Source organism: Thamnophis sirtalis, unplaced genomic scaffold (assembly GCF_051295495.1).
Source record: "Thamnophis sirtalis isolate CommonGarterSnake01/CBP01778 unplaced genomic scaffold, rThaSir2_p1.2 scaffold_2, whole genome shotgun sequence".
NCBI lineage: Eukaryota > Metazoa > Chordata > Lepidosauria > Squamata > Natricidae > Thamnophis > Thamnophis sirtalis.
In genome coordinates, this window is record NW_028261382.1 from 129,363,171 (window position 1) to 129,385,540 (window position 22,370).

General features: G+C 35.0%; 1 protein-coding gene and 1 long non-coding RNA gene across 5 annotated transcripts in view; one reads left to right on the forward strand and one right to left on the reverse strand.

The window, feature by feature from the left end:
- RALYL (RALY RNA binding protein like) overlaps positions 1 to 14,438 on the reverse strand; it is a 220,267-nt gene extending 205,829 nt beyond the window's left edge. For 2 of the 4 annotated variants that reach the window (XM_014056218.2, XM_014056216.2), the window contains exons 1-2: positions 14,300 to 14,438; positions 13,331 to 13,426 (exon numbers count right to left, since the gene is read on the reverse strand). The gene's annotated coding sequence lies outside the window, so the exon portion shown is untranslated. The remainder of the gene's footprint in view (positions 1 to 13,330; positions 13,427 to 14,299) is intronic. The other 2 variants (XM_014056220.2, XM_087706909.1) reach the window with 2 other exon arrangements.
- Positions 14,439 to 14,589: 151 nt separating this feature from the next.
- Positions 14,590 to 22,370, forward strand: part of LOC148049158 (uncharacterized) — a 62,358-nt gene continuing 54,577 nt past the window's right edge. The window contains exon 1 of the long non-coding RNA XR_015695610.1: positions 14,590 to 14,667. This is a non-coding gene — a long non-coding RNA (uncharacterized LOC148049158). The remainder of the gene's footprint in view (positions 14,668 to 22,370) is intronic.

A 22,370-nucleotide genomic window follows, 5' to 3' on the forward strand; every position in this document is an offset into this window, starting at 1 on the left:
AAACCTGGGAAATTTTGAGAATCAGAGCCATCAAGGAAACAACATTCATTCCAGAAAACATTAACTCATCACACAAACACACATTCAAAAGCATATCCAAGCAGTTGGAATGGATCAGGTTCCCATGTATACATATGACTTCTTTTCCTGTATAATAATGCAATTTATCTAGTCATACTAAATCTGTGAAGTTTCTGCTGTTAGCCAGTTGGTAAAGGTGGACTGAGTTTTTGTAATGAGATAAATTTATTTCTTTGCTAATAAATAATCTAGCAATCAAATAATTGTCAGGTTCAGAGCTGACAGTAATTACACTCTAAATTATTTTTTCCAGTCCTGAGGAATTCTCAACTTTTAATATTGATACAATTTCCATCTTAAAATCACAACTATATTTTTTTCAAAACTATCTCACATATTCCTCAATAAAGAAAATGCAAGACCTTTTTAAAATGTTGGCTTAATTGTGAACAAACAGTATCACTATGGAGTTATTCAGTCTCTGTCATTTGACTCCTTCTTCTCAACTGGATAATATTGGATATTTCTTAACAGTGGGGAAAAAAACTGTGAAAGAGTTTAATTCAGTTCTCCAGGAGTGGCTAGCATTGCATAATACATGCATAATAAAATATGCATTCATTTCAGTTAATCAGCTTGTAGCTTTGCAACAATTAACTGTGCTTTGCACTATAAAATCTTTCAAGTATTTAACATTACTCAGTCATTATACTTTCTAGTCTGTTAATACAGGCTCTTTCAATATGGTTATTACAGCATGATGACCACGTTTTCATTCAGGATCTGAACAGGACAGTGTTTTATTGAGAAGTAATTCAGTCTATTCAGTGGATTCTATTAGACACATTAGATTGTACTATATATTACTGGTACTCATTATAATCCGTTGAAAACACTTCGGTCAGCATGAGCCAACTTAACATTAAACAGCAGCACTGACAGTTGAGAAATCTGGCAACCTTATATGTAAAAAACAATCCTCCCCCCAATTTCCTTTGGCTTAAAAATGTATTTAACTTCCCTAATACATAAAATTACTTTCAAACTATAGTACATCTTTGTAAATCTCGTTGTAACTAGACATCACCTATCCCACAGTGGTATGTGTATAATCACTGAACACAAATTCATTACTTTTCAAAATTTAAATTCTTGTTCATCAAATTTACTAAATCATATGCAGCCCAGTCCTGTAGATTAGTAGCCTGAAGTAGCCCTTCCCAGTTTGTGTTTATGTTGTATAAAGCCCAAGGATTTTGACAAAGTTTGCAATACAAAAATAATGCTAATATAAAATGATAGTTTTATTAATACAATAAATTTGTGATGTCATTATCTGCAACTTCAAGTATCTAAAGTTGTTAAAAGGAAACGTGAGTTAAGTATACATGATAAATGTTATACCAAATAATAACATAATAATATGTACCAATGTTATTTGCCTTGCTATATTCTCAAAGTATGTGATCCTATTAAAGAATTCAGCAGAATGAGTCACACCAGATCAGTTATAGTTTAAAATAAAACAAAACTTCCACTTCATTAAGTAAACTTATAGGATTAGTTATATAAATCTATGAGAAAGTTTATCTTGAATTATATTTATAGGATGGCTCCACAGCAGAACCTCAATTTCATTTTATATTAGCGTTCCCAAAACAAACATGTTGACTTAATTGGGAAGGAGGGCTAAAAGGGCTATGTATATAAAAATGAGAAATGTGAGGAAGCATATAGGTGTTACAAACACCTTACAATTATTTTGGTGTGATGATAGAACATTTGACTTCGGCTCAGTAACCAAAGTTGCTTTACTCTACTGATCTCAAGCCACATATATGGCATGCGCACAGGAGCAGAACTAAAGTATCCTTACTGGCTAACGCTACATCATCCAAAGATCTAAGCTCAAGACTCCATATTTTTCCTTTTCAAATCATAATTATATTTCAGGTAACTTCCCTTTCAGAAAGGTGAGAGATATTTTGATTCTTATTAAAGGTAGAAAAACAGTATAACAAATTGCTTATTCCTTTGGCAGTTGGTAGGCCAGACAGAAGCCACACTAAAAAAAAACCTTTATAATCAATGAGACTCAGATTATGAGCACTGGTTTAAGTTTATGCTAGGTAGAACAGCCTTTCGTCAACATGTTGTTAAATACACAGGATGGAAAATTCAGCCATCTCCCTTAAGCCATAACAGCATCTATAGAAAACATGGTCTATACATGGACACAATAGAATCAGAGTGTCTCCCAGCAATTTTTTCCTTAGTGAAGTTATTTTCATCTTCTGAGACTCATTTAAATGAGAGTGAACTATTGAGCAATATAATTAGGTAGGAATCTGTATTTTTTATATTGCTTACACATTCTGTTTGAAACTCAACTAGCTGCTTTTTCAGAGTAGCTGATCATTAGCCCTAATACTGAATAAGTTAAAAAATATATAGGCACTGCATACTTGAAACCAGTCATGTTTGAATATAAAGGAATTATAAATATACAAATTATAATGTATTGTCATAACATATTCAACATATATTCATAAAACAGGAAAAATGCTCAGAAAGGATTTTTGTTATTTTTTGTTATTCTAACAATGCAATTCTTTTGGGTTTATAGTGCTAGCAAATTTCACAGTCATTTGTAGTGATTTTATATAGCTAAGTAATGAAATGTGTGCAAGAAAAGCTCAGAGAACATCAAGAATCCCAAGTTAAATCTAAGTTACAGACAATGCCTGCTATTTGAGTGCAATTCTGCATTTATTTGCAATAATGTAATGCCCCTTTTAATGTTGTTCATGAATGTTGAATGTTGATTTTATTTATATGCCGCCCTTTTCTCCCGAAGGGGATTCAGGGCGGCTCACAACTCAAACCAGGGAAGGGGGGATACAGACAAAATTAAAAACGACATAAAACAATACATGGTTTAAAACACACAGCAGTCATACCATTCGAGACCGGGGCAACAGCTCTTTAGCCCCAGGCCTGTCGGAACAGCCAGGTTTTAAGGGCTTTGCGGAAGGCCTGGAGGGTGGTGAGGGTTCGAATCTCCACGGGGAGTTCGTTCCAGAGGGTCGGAGCAGCCACAGAGAAGGCTGTCCTCCGGGTAGTCGCCAGTCGACATTGGCCGGCGGATGGAATTCGGAGGAGGCCTAATCTGTGGGATCTAATCAATCTAGTGGAGGTAATTGGCAGCAGGCGGTCTCTCAAGTACCCAGGTCCAATACCATGAAGGGCTTTATAAGTGATGACTAGCGCCTTGAAGCGTATCCGGAGACCAATAGGCAGCCAGTGCAGCTCGCGGAAGATAGGTGTTACGTGGGTGAACCGAGGTACACCCACGATCGCTCACGCGGCTGCATTCTGGACAAGCTGAAGTCTCTGAATACTCTTCAAGGGCTGCCCCATGTAGAGCATGCATTTAATAGAGCTGACTCATATTCATAATAAAACCTAAATATGAAATGTCATACAATGAAACATAGTAAGGAAAATGTACATACATACACACACGCACACACACACACAGAGCTTTAAGGAAACATAAGCAATAAAATCTTTACTATATCGGTTTTTTTTCAACTCTGTTTTCTTTGGTTTATTAAAGCTTAATATTTTGGCAAAAGATAACAGCAAAGATAGTCCTGGTTTCAAGTGACCCTAATGCACTTATAACAGCCTGTTCTACAACTAACATTGTTTATTCTTTTGAAGAAAATTTATATAAAATAAAACTATATAGTCCCATTATCACATAAATGCAAAACATATAATAAAAATCTAGTTTAACATGAATTCAAAGTAGCTCTGTCAAATGAAATGTGAACATTATTTGTTGGTCTATTAATCTTATCTCTTGCTTTCAGGTGCAAACTGTTAGCCTGTAATGCACATAATAATGCATCACTTGGTTAGTTGAAAATGAAGATACCCTCCTATATCACTCTTTATTATATATAGTGTCTTGTTGTATGCAGAGAATTATGTTGCTATAGTGTAAACTACACCAGAATCAGTTTATAGTCAGGTAGTGCCTAAATTGACTTAATTAATTAATTAATCACTTCTTTGTCTAGTTCAATCCACAATATTAAACCTTTTTTAAAAAGCATTTCGCTATTTTTCGTAATCTGTTAAAATTATTACATGCAAGGTTACAAATAACAAGTACCACATTTAAATTACATGAAGTTGTGTGTAACTTGGTTTCTGTGCTTTTTGTTTTAAAGAAAAATAGTTGGAATAAATCAGGAGTCTGTGGACCAGCACCAGAAACCGGGCCATGCAAACAAGTGAAGCCCCATCTGTGGGATACAGGCAGCACAAGAAACCACGCCTCCTCTGGTCCGTGGGAAAACCTCTCCCCATGGAACTGGTCCCTAGTGCCCAAAAGGTTGGGGCCACTGGAATAAGCAACAAATGGTATAGGAGCTAGCAAGAGACAAGAGATGGATAATTAATTTCTCTGTACCATATTATCTGTTCTCTCTTGCTGGGATATTTTTTTTTTGCCCCATAGAGAAAAAACAGGATTAAGCCTTCAAAACTTGGTTTTTGCACACAAACATTAAAAAGAGGAAATTATGTGCAAGTTACTTCACTCTAAGCTACAGTTACAGACCAAGGAACCGGCCTATTTACATAAAGAGGTCAATGAGAAAAAAGTCCAAATATTTTCATGTTTTATCATTAACTTTTTATTACTTTGGAGGAATCTAGTTCGGACATTGTGTCTAAATAAATCAGAATAATATAAAAAGTATTTTTAAAAATCATACATGTATAATATTTTCTAATTCTCTTATAAAGAAAAAAGAATAAAATAAATAAATAAAAGAAATATTTTATGTAAGGTTAAAGTTGCATTGCAGAATTGAATCCATATAGTTTGTTACATTTTAGTTCTAGTGAAAATAATGAGTAAATTAATTGATATGAATGTTAAGTATTACTGATGTAAATGAAGAGAATCCTGAAGCAGTCCTAACTCTTTCCCAAATTAAAATACTAGTGCATTTAACTGATTCTTGTTCATACGGAGCAATAGCAGTTCTCTATGATTTACAACACACCTTACCCAGCCCTATCTAGAAATATAGGGAATTGGAGCTGAGAGCTTCTGCACATAGTTCTTGAGCTTTAATATTGAACTTATGTATTTTCCCCAAAATAAGGGTGGGCTGTGGTATTTCAACTCCCATCATTTCTAATATTTGGACTTGTTTGCTCGAAACCCATAAAAGTATAAGACTCTTTCCCTCTTCAATATATACTTGAATCTCTCTCAGCCTTTCATATGAAAATTTTTCTTTATCTTTAATCAAATGAATGATGGTTCAATCCTGACAGGCTTAAGATTGATTCAGCCTTCCATTTGTCCAAGATCAGTAAAATGAGGACCAGATTTTTGCTGAGGTTGTAAACTGCCTGGAGAGTGCTGTCTAAGGTCAGTGTTTTTCAACCACTGTGCCGCGGCACACTAGTGTGCCGTGACATAGTGTAAGGTGTGCCGTGGGAGAATTACTTTATATATAGTCAATATAGGCACAGAGTTAAATTTTTTTAACATTTTCTAATGGTGGTGTGCCTCGTGATTTTTTTCATGAAAAAAGTGTGCCTTTGCACAAAAAAGGTTGAAAAACACTGGTCTAGGTGATATTGTTACTGCTAAAGGAAGTCTGCTTGAAATACCAATGTTTCCCGCATTGCTTCAAATTTCTGTGAAAAGGATTCTACATTAATTATTTTTTCATTTCTGTGAAAAGAATTCTACCTTAATTAATTTATTCAGAAGCTAAATTATTCTTAAGAAAAAAAATAGAATGGAAAAATAGTATGTTAGAGGCCAAGGAGGCTTTGCGAGTTGATATTAGCACCACATGCTATCGTATCGTTTTAAGAATTCCAAACTTGAATAAATTAAAAATCTTCTATTTATTTAGAAACTATTCAAAGTCCAAATTGAAAAACACTTCTTTGTTCTACTGCTTAATGCATTTATATATTCACAGAAATGCTACATAATTTTCAAGTACTGAAAAATGAATGAGTTGCAGCAGCAAGTTATAGAACCTATTACAGATTCTGATATATATTTTTATTTGTTGAAACAAGTTACCTGTTAATTAATAAAAATAATTAATTTTACTTGCCTAGCATTTAAAATTTGCTAAGCCTTTAAAAGTCTGCTCATTTATTTTAATTATTGGTAAATTAATCCCTGAGTTATAACATCAAGCAATTGTGAAAATGATAATATTTCATAGATAGATAATCCCACATCAAATTTCAATTGCTTCAAAGAGATCCAAGAAATTAAAATAGGCATTTTACTCTGTATAAAACAAAATTGGAATTGGAATTGGAATTTATTGCATTTATATGCCGCCCTTTTCCCCGAAGGGAAGTTTGTCTCTTGTGTAGTTTCCATCTGAAAATTGGAAAAAAGTAACTTCTTTTAGAGAATGAAAACTCTGTTTCATTCTTTTAATATTTCTTAAATTAATTTTAACATCAGTAGGAAATATAATTGTACTTCCTCTAGGTAAAATTTTACATGGGCATATATAACACGTAAATGTAATAGAAGGCACTATATACTTTTTCATGAAAATAACTTACTTTACCTACTTAATTTCCACAGCAGACACATGGAACAAAATGCATAAGCAATTTCCAAAATCAATCACATTCAACTGAACTCATATTTTTATCACCATTCACTTGGGCTTCTGCAATGTACCATATATAAAGCTGCATACCATCCTCTGGTTATAAATGGCATTCCAAATGCTGTTTTTCAGCTATAAAGCCCTACATGTCTTGGCTCCTAGTATCAGTCCTATAAAATAGACCAGATTAAGAATCCAATTAGATCTAAAACAAATTTTATTTATTTATTTTATGAACAAAATCTTGAAAGACTGAATGACCTTCCTTTCTTTAACTTCATATGAATTTTGGAGGGGCTTTTTTGAAACATTTTCTCAACAGTTTCTTGGAATGGACTTCAGCCGTACTTGTCTGTTGCCTCGGTAGTGCCTCTTCTTCATGTCCTTCAAGATCATCTTCTATGTCATTTATATCTAGATATAAAAGATTGCTTTATTCACACTGAAAAGATTCCTCAAATGCACACTCTGATGGAACCTACTGTTAGTTCCCTATCCTTGGGAAGTAAAGTGGGCAGGGACTGTCAGTCAATTTTTATTATTGTTGCCATTTTAGAATAGCCTTTTGAGACCAGATTAACATTACCCTGATTTTATTTGCAATGCCCCCTTTTAAAGCTTGGGACAAACATTGTCTGTCTTTTTCATGTTTCTCAAGCATTTCTTGAAAAAGCTGGATTTCCTTGTCAGGCAACCCTGGACTGTTGATCCTCACATCTCTCTGTAGACTACAACATGTCTAGTTTCATTCCTTTTCTGTGGACATTTCCTTTCTATATTCTTCCCTGCAACTAAGTTACTTAGCTGTTTTTCTGTGCTCCATAAATCTTTAACAATCCATGTCAGTTTAACATTCACTGTTTTCCAAACATGAACCTCTTGCCCACTTTTATGATGGCATAATATCTGGCATCACAAACAGAATTAGGACACAATGCCTTTGAGGAGCTGAAGGCTGAAAGGATTGTTCCTGCTGCAGGGAATACATGGCAATTAAAATATGTATCTCATACTCAGTGACTATAGTATGTAAACTTAACATGTTATACTTTTAACTTTTTTCTTTATTAAACCCAGTGCAAGTCAGATATTTGAAGTTGTAGAATATTTTTCAATTCTACCTTTTCTAATAACTTCTCTACACTTACTAAGGTAAGTAATCCAACTAGGATATAGTAGTACAGGTAGTCCTCCACTTACAACAGTTCATTTAGTGTTCAAAGTTTCAATAGCACAGAAAAAATGACTTACGACCATTCTTCAACGTTACGACCTTTGTAACATCCTCAGGATCATGTAATCAAAATTCAGATCCTAGACAACTGGTTCACACTTATGACCATTGCTGTAGTCCAAGGTCATGGGATCCTCTTTTGCAAATGGGGAAGCTAGATTCACTTAACAAGCAACTTATCAACTGCAGTGATTCAGTTAACAATTATGGCAACCAAGGTTGTAAAATGGGCAACAGAGTTTGGGCTCAGTTGGAGTTGTAAGTCGAGAACTACCTATATATAGTCATTCTTATTTGTCCCACCACCTTAGTTCTTACAGTAAAGTTTATTAATCTGGTGTTTTTTTAGTTGACTGGTTGCAAAGGCTAACACTGATTAAGGCTAAGAGGCAGTGACTGGCCCAAGTTCATTCAGAGGCTTCCATATCTAAGGCAGAATTAGAATAACTGATTCCTTAACTGCTTGATCATATTAAGTATCAGGGCAGCTATGCCATTTTTATAGCTACTTCATAGTGAATATTACAATTGTATAGAGATGTAGATTTGGAAGGCAAAAATGCAGCTGCACTAGCACACAAGTAAACCTTAAAGGAATGTATCTTTTCTTGAGTTTATACATTTGCCCTTCATCATGGTAAACAAGGTAAAAGATACATTTATAGCACCCATATCTAGCCTGAAATTCCACCTTTAAACTTAAATTTCTGCATAGCCCTAGTAAGTGCACATACATACACATATAAAGCCTATATACGTAAACAGCAGTATTAAATCATGATTTTTCAGACCCAAGATAACAATTTTGATTATACTTAATGAGTAAATTTAATAATTAGGAAAAATTGATTTAGAATACATGGGAATGATTAGCATAGAAGCTGTCTGCCACTCTTTAAAATATGATACATTGTTAGCAGTCACATGATCTTGGGGAAATATACCTGCTTTAAAAAATTGAAAACACAAACCTCATTTATGTCCCTGTGTGCTTTGAAGCACTTTTTTTGGAATCCAATCCAAACTTACTGCTCAAACTTAATGCTAAATACATCTATAACTACCCAGTTACTCAAATAAGTATCATTAATGGATATTGATATTCCAATGTGACCTGCCAATATGTTTTGGCCTGGTTCCAATTTAATGAGTAAACATATTATATTTATAGTATTTATGTTTTATTCTATATTATACATAGTACTGTAAAATATAGATTAAAACATATGGAGAAAAAATATTACCACTGAAATCAGTTATACATAAAAATATTTATTTTCCTCATAGATATTCATAAATAACCATCTAATATAAAAGTACTGAGATATCTTTTTATGTAATGCAATTTGTATCAGTATACTTTATATAATAAGAGCACAGTGCTCTTTTTAAATGAAGTATACTCTACAGCAGCGGTTCTCAACCTGTGGGTCACGACCCCTTTTTTGGGTAGAACGGCCTTTTCACAGGGGTTGTCGAGAAGCGTCCCATGCGCGCAAGCAAAATACCCTCCTGGGCCAGGATCAAGGCAAAGGGGACAATGACTCTCCTCCTGCTGTTGCCACTGTACAATGAGGTGAATAACTGGATACGCAGCGCAGGGGAGCCACGCTGCGCAGGAGACCCCTCAGCGCCAGACTCAGTTCAGTGCGAGCCATGGTCCCCTTCGTGTTGGCTCAGGAAGGAAGGGAATGGGAGCAGCAGCAGCTGGTTGGGTGCAGGAAGGGAAGAGCTCCAGTTCTCCTGCGCTGCACAGGGCTCTCCTTGGCAGGGCTCTGGAACTCTTCCCTCTCTGCATCCAGAGATGGCTTCTCTGACTCTTTCCTGAGTCAACACTAAGGGGACCAATATGAGTCTGGCACTGAGGAAGTCTCCTGCGCAGCGCAGCCAGCTACTCACTTCTCAGTGGTAGCAGCGGAAGGAGTCACTGTCCCCACCATTGTGATCCCGGCCTAGGAGAGTATTTTGCTTGCACGCGCAAGAAAGAGATGAAAGAGAAAAGGGGAGAAAGAGAGATAAATAGAGAGAGAGAGAGAAATGAAAGAGAGCTGGAAGGAGAGAATGGGAGAGAGGGAAACAAATTAGAGGGAGAAGGGAGAGAGAGAGAAAGAAATGAAAGAGACCTGAAGGGAGAGAATGAGAGAGAGGGAAAAGAGACGGAAACAAATCAGGGGGAAAGAAAGGAAGAGAAAAGAAAGAAAGAAACTTACTTTGCCAAAAGCAATGGCAAGCTAGATCTCTTGCCAAGAAAACTGCAGTTTGCCAGAGGGCACAAATTGGAAGCAAGTCTGATTTTTTAAAAAGAAAATAACAGAGATGACAAAAAAAGCATCTGAAAATAAGATTATTTATAATTTTGGATAACGTATTATATTGTCAAACTCAAAAGAAATCAAAATATATATTCTATTGCTGTTAGTACAATCTTGCCAGCTTCTATCAACTTAGAGTTCACTATGAAAAGATTACAGAGAAGCAATTTCCTACAATTAATAACTTTATTTTGGATTTGCTATCGTATTCAATGAGAAAGAAAGAAAAAGAAAGAGAGAAAGGGAAGGAAAGAAAGAAGAGAAAGGGAGAGGAAAAATAGAGAAAAACAAAAATGAGAGGGAGGGGGAGAGAAGAGAGGGAGACCCTATTCCCACAGAAAACACTGAGCCATGAAACCTTGGTAGGCATGTCTGGGGGGGGATGTCATGTGACTGGGTGGGAGTGATGTTGAGTTGGCCACACCCACCCAGGTTTTGTGGTTTCCGGTGTTACATAGTAGCAATGAAAATAATTTTATGGTTGGGAGTCACCACAACATGAGGAACTATATTAAAGGGTCGTGGCATTAGGAAGGTTGAGAACCACTTCTCTACAGCATACTGTTGATCTTATCACTCAAGTGGTCTTATTTGTAATACTGAACTGTAAGGTTGTTATTTTTTTTAAATAAGCAATTTCATGGCATTAAATCTCATGTTCCATTTTTTAACATGAACATGCTACTTGAATTATGCATCAATTACAACATGCTATTAATTACATTTGCAAACTTCTCACTTTCCAGATTGAGAACTAACACATTTTATCAGTATTCTTCTCCCTTCAAATATTCAAAGTTCTATTTAATTAGTATACATAACTCTGTTCCCAATAACTTTGTTTAAATTCAACTGGAAGAACATGTACTTTGACAAAAAGATGAGTATCAAAGTTGCATTCTCCAATACGCTTGCAAACCAATTCTAGGCTACACCATAGCTAACTTTAGTTGCTTCTTAGGTCTCCTTAAAAGAAACTGATTTATTTCTACATAAAAAGGTTAAATTCAGGCTGCACCTTTTATCTGCCAGATTCTTCTTAACTATGTCTTATCAAAATTGAAACAATACAACATTTGCCCCAAGATTTAAAATATAAGCATATGCACATTCATTACATTCATATTTTAGTAGACTTCAATGGATTCCACCAATATAAAAGCTCTCAAGATTTTATTTTGTTTTTATATTTCAAAATATACATTTGACACAGTTTTTCTTGTATCCATATATATCAAAAACTTTGTCCAATCAATCAGTGCCTGTTTATACATAGAATATGGCATAAAATCAGGTAATATTCTATTCAATCAGTGAGCCATGATACCTGCATTATTCTAGGCAACAAACGAATGTAAGTCTGATCATTTTTTCAGATCATCTTAAAAACGAATTTTATAAATGATTGCTGATACAGTATAGCTATTTTTTCATATTTTAACTTAAATCACTTTTGAAACCTAATCATTTGAAAATATGTGTAGCTGACTAATAAACCCAGTAAGCCAGTAACATTGCTGCAATGAACCTTTTTTACAGCTAGTATCTTCAATTTCCTGAAAATAATTTGCAAATAAATTGATTGATATTCTTAATACCTTTGGTATTTATTTAAATTATGTAAAGGATGTGTTACTATATTGATGTATCAGTCAGACAGCCCAACTGCAAGCATCTTTATAGAGATTTTAATCAGGTCAATGAGGCTTTGTCTGCTTAAGTTTGCATTCTCAATTTTATCTTTCAGTTTATCAATACTGGATTAAGATAAACATATGGAGTTTACTTCTATATACATGTGGTCATGTTTTAGAAGGAATGGGGGTAAATGGGATTCAAACAGCACCCTCCAAATAATTTTTGTTGAAGCAGTCTTGTTGGGTCAGTGATATATGAATTACATATTTCCTCAAGTTTGCTATGCAGCTTTATTCCATGATTCTGGGGAAAAATATACAAGTCTCTGCTTTTCTGCTATGTTGTCAAGCCAGTCTACACTTTTCTACCAACTTAATTTATATGGCTTTCCTCTAATGCTAGCAGTTACTGCAGGTAATACATACAAACTTTTGCATCATTATAAATGCATGCACAAAGTATTTCAAATTGTAGACATTATGAAGTTTTGGTAAATCAAATGGTTGTGTTCATGGTTAAATTTATGAAATGCAACTGCTACACACTTGTTGTGTCTATTAGAGAAACTATCATTTTTTTATTATACTGACTATTTAACCAGTATAATTTTATTATGCTGACTATTTAATATTGTCTGAGTATCACAAAAACTGCAAATATGGAAAGTTTAGTACTCTAATCCTTATCCTACCATTGTTTGCTCAAAAAGACAAACGATGTGGAAGAACAACATATTTTCATCCATTTATTAATTGTTCTGTCTTTTCACATTTCAACACAAAGCAAATGCAGAATTTCACATACAGGTTATTTGTGTCTGATCCAATGACTAAGCACAATTGAAAAAGTTATGCTTTATAATATTTAATGACTGGGCAATAACATTAATTATACAAACCCAAATAATAACCTACAATTTATCAACACTCTTTAGTCTCATAACTGGACACAAAAAGATGGGAGTCAATAAATTATTTCACCCTTTACTAAATTAATATAACAAAAATGAACTTAGAAATAAAGAGGAAATGTGTTTGCTGGGGAAAATATATGAGGCTCACAAGGAAACAGGTATGGGAGAAAGACTGTCAATCTGTCTGTCGCAGACACCTAGTGGGCAATAACAAAATCCCAACATCTTTCTTCAACAATTAAGTTCTGTCACTGTCAATTTCTTAAGAACATCAGTGCTCCCGTAACATATATATATTTCCATTCAGATAAACTTCCTTCATATACACAATCCATGCTGTTTCAGTGACCTGCATACAATTAGTGTAATATCTAGCACCCCCAAACAGTATAAGAATACCTAGTATCATCTCTGCCATCACTTACAGTTCTGCAGCCAACACTCAAGAGAACTTATTTGGGAGAGAGAGAAAATATATCTCATAATGTAATTTACAAAGAGTGGAAACGCCTACAAGGAGCTGAAGTACCTGCACTGGGGAGAGATGTTCAGTTGTTCACTTCATCTTCCGTTGACAAGGAAACCAAAAGGCACTTCATTCTCCAGGAAAACCTTCCACTGCCATCTTTTGAAAATATATTTATTTGTATATATGTGCACAGCTAGCAACATTATGATAATTATCATAAAATTATCTCTGTATAAAAATATTAAAAAGTGAAACTCTGGAAAGGAAATATTTTTTGGCTCTCTCCCTCTCTCTTTCACTACACGGCATTTTTTTTTGGACGGGGGAGGAAGAATTTAAAAATGCTCAACAGTACCAAGCTGCAAGAAAAGTTTCACATTATAAAATCAGAAAAAGAAGAAAAACGGCTGATTCCAACCGGATGTCCAAAAAAGAAAAAGAAACAAAACAATAATAATAAAAAAAACATTTAACAAAATTAATATCTTGCTCGGTGGCTTGCACTAGGCATTGCAAGATCACAAACTGTTTGTAAACGTTGCTGTAAAATGCATTTTTAAATCCCATATATATACACAAAAAAGCAAAAAAAGAAAACACCGTCAAAAATATCTGCAAAAGAGAGTTAGTTAAGCAACATGCCCACTTCTCATCTCTTTGCTTTTTTAAAAAAATGCATAATAATTTACATCGCTTTTTGGTCAGTACAAAACCAGTTGCATGTGTATATATACGTAAATAAGGTGTATGCATTTACACTGTTGCTGGACTGGCAAGTCTATTTTTTTTTCGCCGTTTTTTTTTTTTTTTTGCTCTTTAAGATTCCTAGCGACTTCCAGTCCCAGCAACACCTTTTGCTCCCAGTTTAGTAAACCATCGCATGCTAAGAAAAAAAAAACTTCTCATCAGAAAAAGGATCAAATCCATGAAAACAAAGAAGTAAAAATAAAAAAGCAGCAAAAACAAAAAAAGGAAGAAGAAAACAGGACAAAAAAAGGAGGACAAGAATTTCAGCGGAAAGGTACTCACCGAGCGGGAGTAAAAGGAAGGAATAAAAACGCGAGTTACTATAAAATACAGTATGGCGGTGGAAGAAGGAATGAAGCGCTTTTTCCCCCCTCTTTAGTCTCTGCCTCAGGCAATTGCCACGTGATTCCGAGCCAGGCTGACTCGCAGGCAGGGGGAAGGAGCGGGCGGGGAAAGGGGCAAACCCCACCGGAGGAGCCCGACTCGCTCCGCAACAGCTCGGCGGCAGCAGCTTGGAATAGTGGCGCCCGTGGCGGCAGCGGCGAAGGAGGCTTGGAACCGCTAAGCAGCGGCAACAGCAGACTTTAGCCTCGGCAGCAATGGGTGGCGCTGGCGACAGCAGCAAACAGCAGCAGCAGCCAGACGAGCAGGTGCCCCGCGCGCAGCACAAATGCGGGCGCGCGCGCGCTCGGTTGGAATAGCAGCGAAGGCAGAGGGCACGAGAAGAGGAGCGGTGGAAGGAGGAGGAGGAGGCGGGGGGGGGGCGAAAGCCGACGCAATGGAGGGAGAGAAGTGGCGGCTGCGGGGCGGAAGGGGGAGAGGCAGAAGAAGAGAAGAACCCCCTCCCGTAATCACCCACATTCTCTGAGTACCTAGCGCGCGCGTGTATGTATGCGTCTCTCTCTCTCTCTCTCTCTCTCTCTCTCTCTCTCTGGGTGTGATTGCGCGCGCATGTGGGGGAACGGGTGGAAGACACGCACTTCGAGGTGCGGTGGCCGCAAGTTGGTGTTGCCTGCCGTATCTGTGCATCTGCGTGAAAGAAAGAGACGAGAGGGAGCAAGAAGAGCAACCGCCGCGATTTCATGGCCGTTGGCAGGATGAAAGTTACTCCTTCTTTCGCCTTGCGCTTGGCTGCGGAGCGCGTTTCGGGACGGCCTTTCGGCGTTCCCTTGAAAAGAACCGGGACTCCTCCTTTGGCACCTGGAAGACTAAGGGACTCCAGGGTGGCGAAAGCCCCTTCCTTGTGTGCGGGTTTCCCGGCCTGAATTCGGCGACATTCTCTAGAAAACCCGATTCCACGGCACCTTCAGGTGTCCCGTTTGGCCGTCAAGACCCTTCTTTTCTTTCCAAGATTAATGCCATTTCCCTCCCAGAAGGAAAGGATTTCTTCCCGTTTTGAAGAAGAAATTATCTTAGGTGGTGTTAGACTTGAGAGGTGCTCAGTTATCAGTATAGCAATCTTAGCTCCATAGAAGGAAAATGTTTTTTCCCGTAAAACGTAAATGAATTTAGATTGATCTGCACCGGAGGAAGAATAAACATCCTTTTTTCTTCATTACATCTCCTCCTGAAATGGATAGCAAAGAATAGTCTAGTCTGGCTTTCTAACTATGCAACCCATTAATATTTATAAAATCTAGAGATTCAAACTATTTTCTTTGACAGTTCTACCTTTGTATTGAGAGTGTTTTAAAATTCAGATAAATTCCTTTCCTGACAATTTTCTTAGTTCAAGATATTTGGAAAAGACGTAAAATGTAGAGAGTCTCTTAACAGATCTCATTTCACCAATCTTTAGTGACAAAACTAGTGTAGTATCTTAAGAATCTACTAGAAAGTAAATCTCACTTTCTATTCATTGTGTACCTATGTTTAGAATTAAATGGTAAAACTCCCAAGCTTACATTAATCTACAGTTTTTGAGAATTTACCTGAAAGTAAATTCTATTCAGGTTATTAGATCTTTGGTGAATCCTAGTGCCAGCATGCTTATCTATTAATTCTACATCCTTCTTTTCTTCATTGATAAATATGCTACCTCCAGAAAGGATAATTACACATGAAGCATACTATTAAAATCATTATTCAATAAAATAAGTGTTAGCTCCTATGAAACAAAAAAATCAGTCATTTATGCTAAATAATGTATGGATTAGTTTGTCTTCCATCATATTCTAATGTCTTCTTTGTTTTTGTATTTTTTTTACTTTGTGTGTCCCAGAGAGATGTATGCCATCTTGAGTTCTTTGTGGAAAGGTGGTTTATAAATCTAACAAATAAATGCTCTGTATTCCTGTTTTCCGATCATTTTTACACCTAGTTTTCCATAAAGAACTGTAAGAAATACTATCAGCTTCATCTCTGTGGTGTATTTTGCCTGGTGCTTTATGAATAAAGTTAAAAATACAAATGGTTATTTTATATGTAAAGGGAGAACTTTTATGGCAATGGCAAGAACTTTGGTGTTCCCATGCCACATAACTTTTATGAAACAATCACTATATTAATAGCTTAAATCAGTGGAGAATATATTTTAAGTGTTTTTAAGATTATTTTTAAAATAAGAAAGATTGTATTTGTGCTGATAAATAAATAAAGGGAGACTAGTATAGATCTATTTCAAGCTATTTAGCTCTCATCAGCTAGCCATACCCTTACTGGGATTCGAACCTGAGCTGTATTACATATTAGGCAGATGTGTTAACCACTAAGCCACAGGCTCTCCTCCTTTATCAGCTGATATTGAGATATATATATGCTCTCCTCCTTTATCAGCTGATTATATATATATATATATATATATATATATATATATATATATATATATATATATATATATATATATATATATATATATATATATATATATATATATATATATATATATATATATATATATGCATTGACCCTATAGTAGTCAAAATCAAGTCAAGTCTCCTAATGACCATGTCCAGGTAGATAACTTCTGAGATTTTTTTCCCCCAACCTCCCATTACATTGTTCTACACTAACATTATTTGGAGTTCCCAATCCAAGTAGGCTCTGAGAGTCATTTAGATTTGGGCAGAATACAAAATTAATGAATAAATAAGGCATATACAATTTTGAAACTTGGTGAGGGCCAGGCAGAATGAAGACATGAATTTTCAAGCTCGTATGGAGTTGATCCAATTCAGAAAACCCAACTAACTGAAGACAAGGTATTGATGATGCCCAAAAGCAATTTGCAATTTTTAAAGAAGCATGAGGTTACAAGGTTAGGAAACACTACACCCAAATCTTTGGAAAACAAATGTTGTCACGCATGATCCTTAGAAGAAGTTCCTCGCTTGTCCTTGATAACTTTCTCTGAGAATGGAGTTGAAGCTTTTTTTTTTAATTAATTAATTGGGACCAGATGAAGAGCTGGAAATAGGGGCATTGGGGGGAATGTAAAAGTATAATGCTATAGTTCTTGATTTTAGAGGAAGTGAAAGTTTAGAGCCGAGGTGGCGCAGTGGTTAGGGTGCAGTACTGCAGGCCACTTTAGCTGACTGTGATCTGCAGTTCAGCGGTTCAAATCTCACCGGCTCAAGGTTGACTCAGCCTTCCATCCTTCCGAGGTGGGTGAAATGAGGACCCGGACTGTGGGGGCAAGTTGCTAACTCAATTTGCTAAAAAAAAAAAATGTAAACCGCTTAGAGAAGGCTGAAAGCCCTATGAAGCGGTATATAAGTCTAATTAATTAATTAATTAGTGTAGCTTAATATGTACCTTTAACTTCAAAAAAAAAACCCAGATTTTAATAAACTTGGAGAAATCCTATGGCCGAAGTAGCTAATGAACAAAATGCTCAAGATGGTTAGAAAAAATATATTAAAAGGATAAGTATAAACCATTTCAGTGAAGAAAAGGGAAACTGCAGGAAAAGCTTAATGAAAATCTGAAAAGAAAAAAGAAGACATAGGAAACAAGATCACAAAGGAAGAGTACAGAAAGGTGGCTTAACTATGGAGCTGATCTCAGTAAAGAAAAAGCTTAGAATGAAATGATGTTAGAAAAGGATGCTTACTACAATATAATAGGCTTTTTTAGATTATATTCAAAATAAGGAAAAAAATAAAATAAAAACCAATTCTTGGTAAAAAGCAAAATGAGAACAGGAAACAGAAAAGGTAGAACTTTCCTATTGGAAGGCATGTGTAATGTGTTGCCTATAATGACCATATAGATTTTGTCCATAGGGCAACGTGACAGTACAATATAAATATTAAAAATACAGTAAATATATGTTTTTTGTTAGATAATAAATGCTCATTTTAAAAAAATGCTTCTGTATACTTCCATATTTAATAGGTACATCTGATGAAAATAAGTTGTATCTTTCAAAGTCTCAACCTAGTATAATAGTTTTTGAAATAGATAATAATTTATGTCTGTAGATGGGGTGATCAAACCACTCTTTCAAATGTGTCTCCAAACAATATAGAAAATGGAAGTTAATAAAAAATGTGCACTATTTCTGTAGTTTGCAGTAGATTTAAAACATTCTCTGCCTTTCTTTTCTGTGCAGAAGAAATGTGCATATTTAATACAGGAAGAAACAACATACTGTCTACCCTCATGTGGAAGGGTAGAGATGAAGATGGATAAGAAGAAATGTAAAAGAAGCAGAAGCAAAGAAAAAGTATTCATTGTACAATTTAAAAATATATTTTGGATCAAAGTATAATTCATAACTCAGAGAATAAAGTATTTTCCAGTTATATTGATGATAATGTTGCAGCATCATTTAGGGTTGTATGCCCTTTTCTTAATTACTTCAAAGTGTTCTTTGCTAGCATTATACTTGAGCAGAGATTAAAAAAAACAATGAGTTTTAATTATAATTGTGACAAGCTTGAAAGTCAAAGATGTTTATGTGAGAGTAGAACAGATCAACATGCTATAAAACAGTACAACAAATATTTACAGAGCTTTTGATTAAAGGCAATTTTGGACACATTGAACTTAGCAGTTTCTTCCCCCTGCCCCCTCTGGGAATAGAAAAGGATAATTCAAATCAGTATGCCCTTTGCAGATGCTGAATCCATGTGAATTTTATAGGAAGCATCTAAAACAGATTAATGGCTTTCCAGCACAGAGGTTTTTAATTTAAAATCTACATTAATGTTTAGCTCTTAGGATATTGTTTTCATGGAAAAGGAAAGCATTGTGATGAAGTCATCACAAAATAACTACTAAAAGGTTATAAAGAGGAACCAGGAATCAAGAGATTTCACTTAACAGAGATGGTAAGTATATTGTACATGTGTCAATCACAAATATAGGCTCTTTGTATTTGTACATTGTTAATCAGATTTCAAGCTAAGGAAGTATTTCCTAGCTTTCAGATGTTGGAAAAATAACAAAGCAGCTACCATATATTGCTAAATGTAAGAACCAAAATATTGTAAAGAATAAGTCATAAGTCTGGAAGCTGGAAATCAGAAGTTTATTGAGGATTGGAAAATGGTCAGGATACGAAGGCAAAACCAAAAATAAGCTAGAAGTTAATACTAGGGAAACCTGAATGTAAAACAATTGCTAAGAAAGACTCCTCTGAATGGAAAGCTAATGAGAGTTATTCTTTCCCAAAGATTCTTTTGGAAGCAGACTCAGTTCAAGCATAGAAGATTCTTTGTGAAGAAAGTGCCACTTACAGTTCAGTAATTAATTGCATAGGGCAGTACTGTAATCACAAATTTCTGACAGCTAGCAAGGGCTTAAAGATAGATAAGCTTGTATCACTCACCATCAACAGGAAACCAGTATCTATCAGGCTCCCCAGCTCAAACTTGACAGAAGCTATCGAACCCAGCACAGCTAGATAAGAATCTTGAATGCAGTTGACGGCCCACTGTCAGTATAAAATATGTTCCTTCTTATACTCAGGACACTTTTAATCAAGCACTGCTTTTTCTCCACTTTTCCCACAGCTCAGTAGGCTTTGTATTTTGTGTTTTCCAGACTTAGTAATGAGTGGGTGGTATTGTTAATATAACTAACATAACTATCACTCCCTGCAGTGGGAAACTAGATCACAATAAAACTTATCCAGTGTAGGTATTTAAGAAACATTATCTTGAATATTTAGGACAAGCCTTCTTAAGCTACTGAAGTAGTGTTTGAGGCTATGGGAAAATAAATGATTTTGACAATAAATAGAGAAGAGGGAAATCATAGTTAATAAACAGTATTGTAACCTGTGGGTTGTTGGGAGGGAGGGAGCCATGGATGCAAGACAGACCTTTATTAAGACAGAGATGACAGCGATTCAAACTTTCCCTGAACGGTCAGGGTATTTATACTAGCACTCAGACCAACTGTCAAAATGACCAGCCAATCAGGTTGCAGCTGGTATTTGCATATTGAATATGCAACAAACAGAGCATCAAGAGGTTTGCTATGATCAAAATACAGTAAAAAAAGAACACTATGAATTTTTTTTTGCTAAAGCAGGAATATGATTGTATTTCATGGTATTGTTTATTGCCTCGTACAATTCTATTCTCATAAGTATCAATAAATACCAAAGGAACTTACTAAGAAGATAAAATGAAGAATGTTTAAATCATTTTATACTGACAAATATTTTATATGTAATATTCCATAGTAAATAATAATTTAATCCTAATAATTTATTAAAGTATGCTGCCCAACTCTCAAGAAATCCAAGCATAAAAGTGTTAATTAATTTGCATTCACATTTGATAAATGTGATTTAATTAAACACTATTAATATTAGAGTTGTATGAAAAGTGAAGAACTTGAGCTTTATTTATTCTTACTTAATACCTTTATTTATTTGACTTAGTATTTCTTCATCTTTTTCTGTACTTACCATGAAAGGGAATAGCATGATTGGTATACCTGTGTGTGTGTGTGTGTGTGTGTGTGTGTGTGTGTGTGTGTGTATGCACATGTATGAACGTTGGATGTTGACAGTTGAAATATTGATAATGTATGCAATGTAGTTAGCAATTCACTTATTGAAGATTCTTTCATTCTGATTGAAATGTTCTTTGTTGTATACTTTGTATCTACTGATATGCTGTAAATATGCACTCATCTATAAGAAGATATTTCCCATCTATTCTCAAGATACTGTCATCATCATCACATATAAGATTGATGATTGTTGATAGGAAAAGCCTCTTCACAATAAAATGAAAAGCACAACTGTAATTTTATAATAAAAATTCAATGAAAAATTATTTTCACGTTAGCAAGCAACATTTTACAATGAGCAATAAATGAATATTTGAATTTTTACTACCATTTAAGTGACTAAAATATAAAATATATTTTATTCTTGTTTGACTTACAGAGTCCTGCTTTGTGAATTCACTAACATAAAAAAATTCAGTACTCAAGCACTGGTGGCCTACTTGAGACAATGTCTCTATTTGAAAAATTGTTCTTTAAGCGGACTCATAAAATGGTTATTGTGGAAAATAGGTAGGGGAAATTATTACTTTTCCTAGAATGGGTGTACTTTTGGTGTAACCAATCATAACATTCCTTTCCCCCCTCTAAAACAGTAACTGATGGGGTTGGTTTATTTACCTTTTGTAGTTCTGCAACAGATTGAGTTCTATTCTATTTTATTTGTCTTTTATTTTCTGTCTAGGTTGTTGCATTTTTAAGCAAAAACCTTTTCACGTTTATTTTTAATAATGTCTCTTTATAAGGCTAAAAGCATTCTTGCAAATAAAGATGAAAATTGGTTCTGTTTTGCAGTATGTCAGGTTCCTAATTACAGTTTTTGTAATTAAAAGAATAATAAAATATGAATTAGAATTAAAATCTTGACAGCATAAGAAACTTTTCATATGCTGTTTGATATCTATTGAAATCTAGTTGCTTTCCTTTGCAACCATTTATCAAATAATCTTAAGTGTATCCAACAGCCTTTCCAAACTCCATCCATTTGTCTTGTTCAAGACATCCAACTAAATATTCTCTGTAGCTCAGGGTGATATTAAAAGATCGCTGCCACTCTTACAAGTAAGTAATTCTGATGGAAAAACCGTAAGCTATTTTGGTGGTGCGCATCTAAATCAAGAAAATTGCTTAAGGGCAGTAAGATACTACTTTTAAACATACTATTAATTTAAGGAAAATATGTATTAGAAATTATGGGTGTGTGCTTGTCTATCCTCTTGATATATTTTTGGTCCAAGAAATACACTCCAAAATATGCTTATTTATTAGTAAGTTTTTTGTCTATCGTGTTTTTAAAGCAGATAACATTTAAAAATAATACCAGTATCAAAATGACAATTGAACACATAAAAATAACAGTAAAAAGTGTAATTAAAAACACAAGATA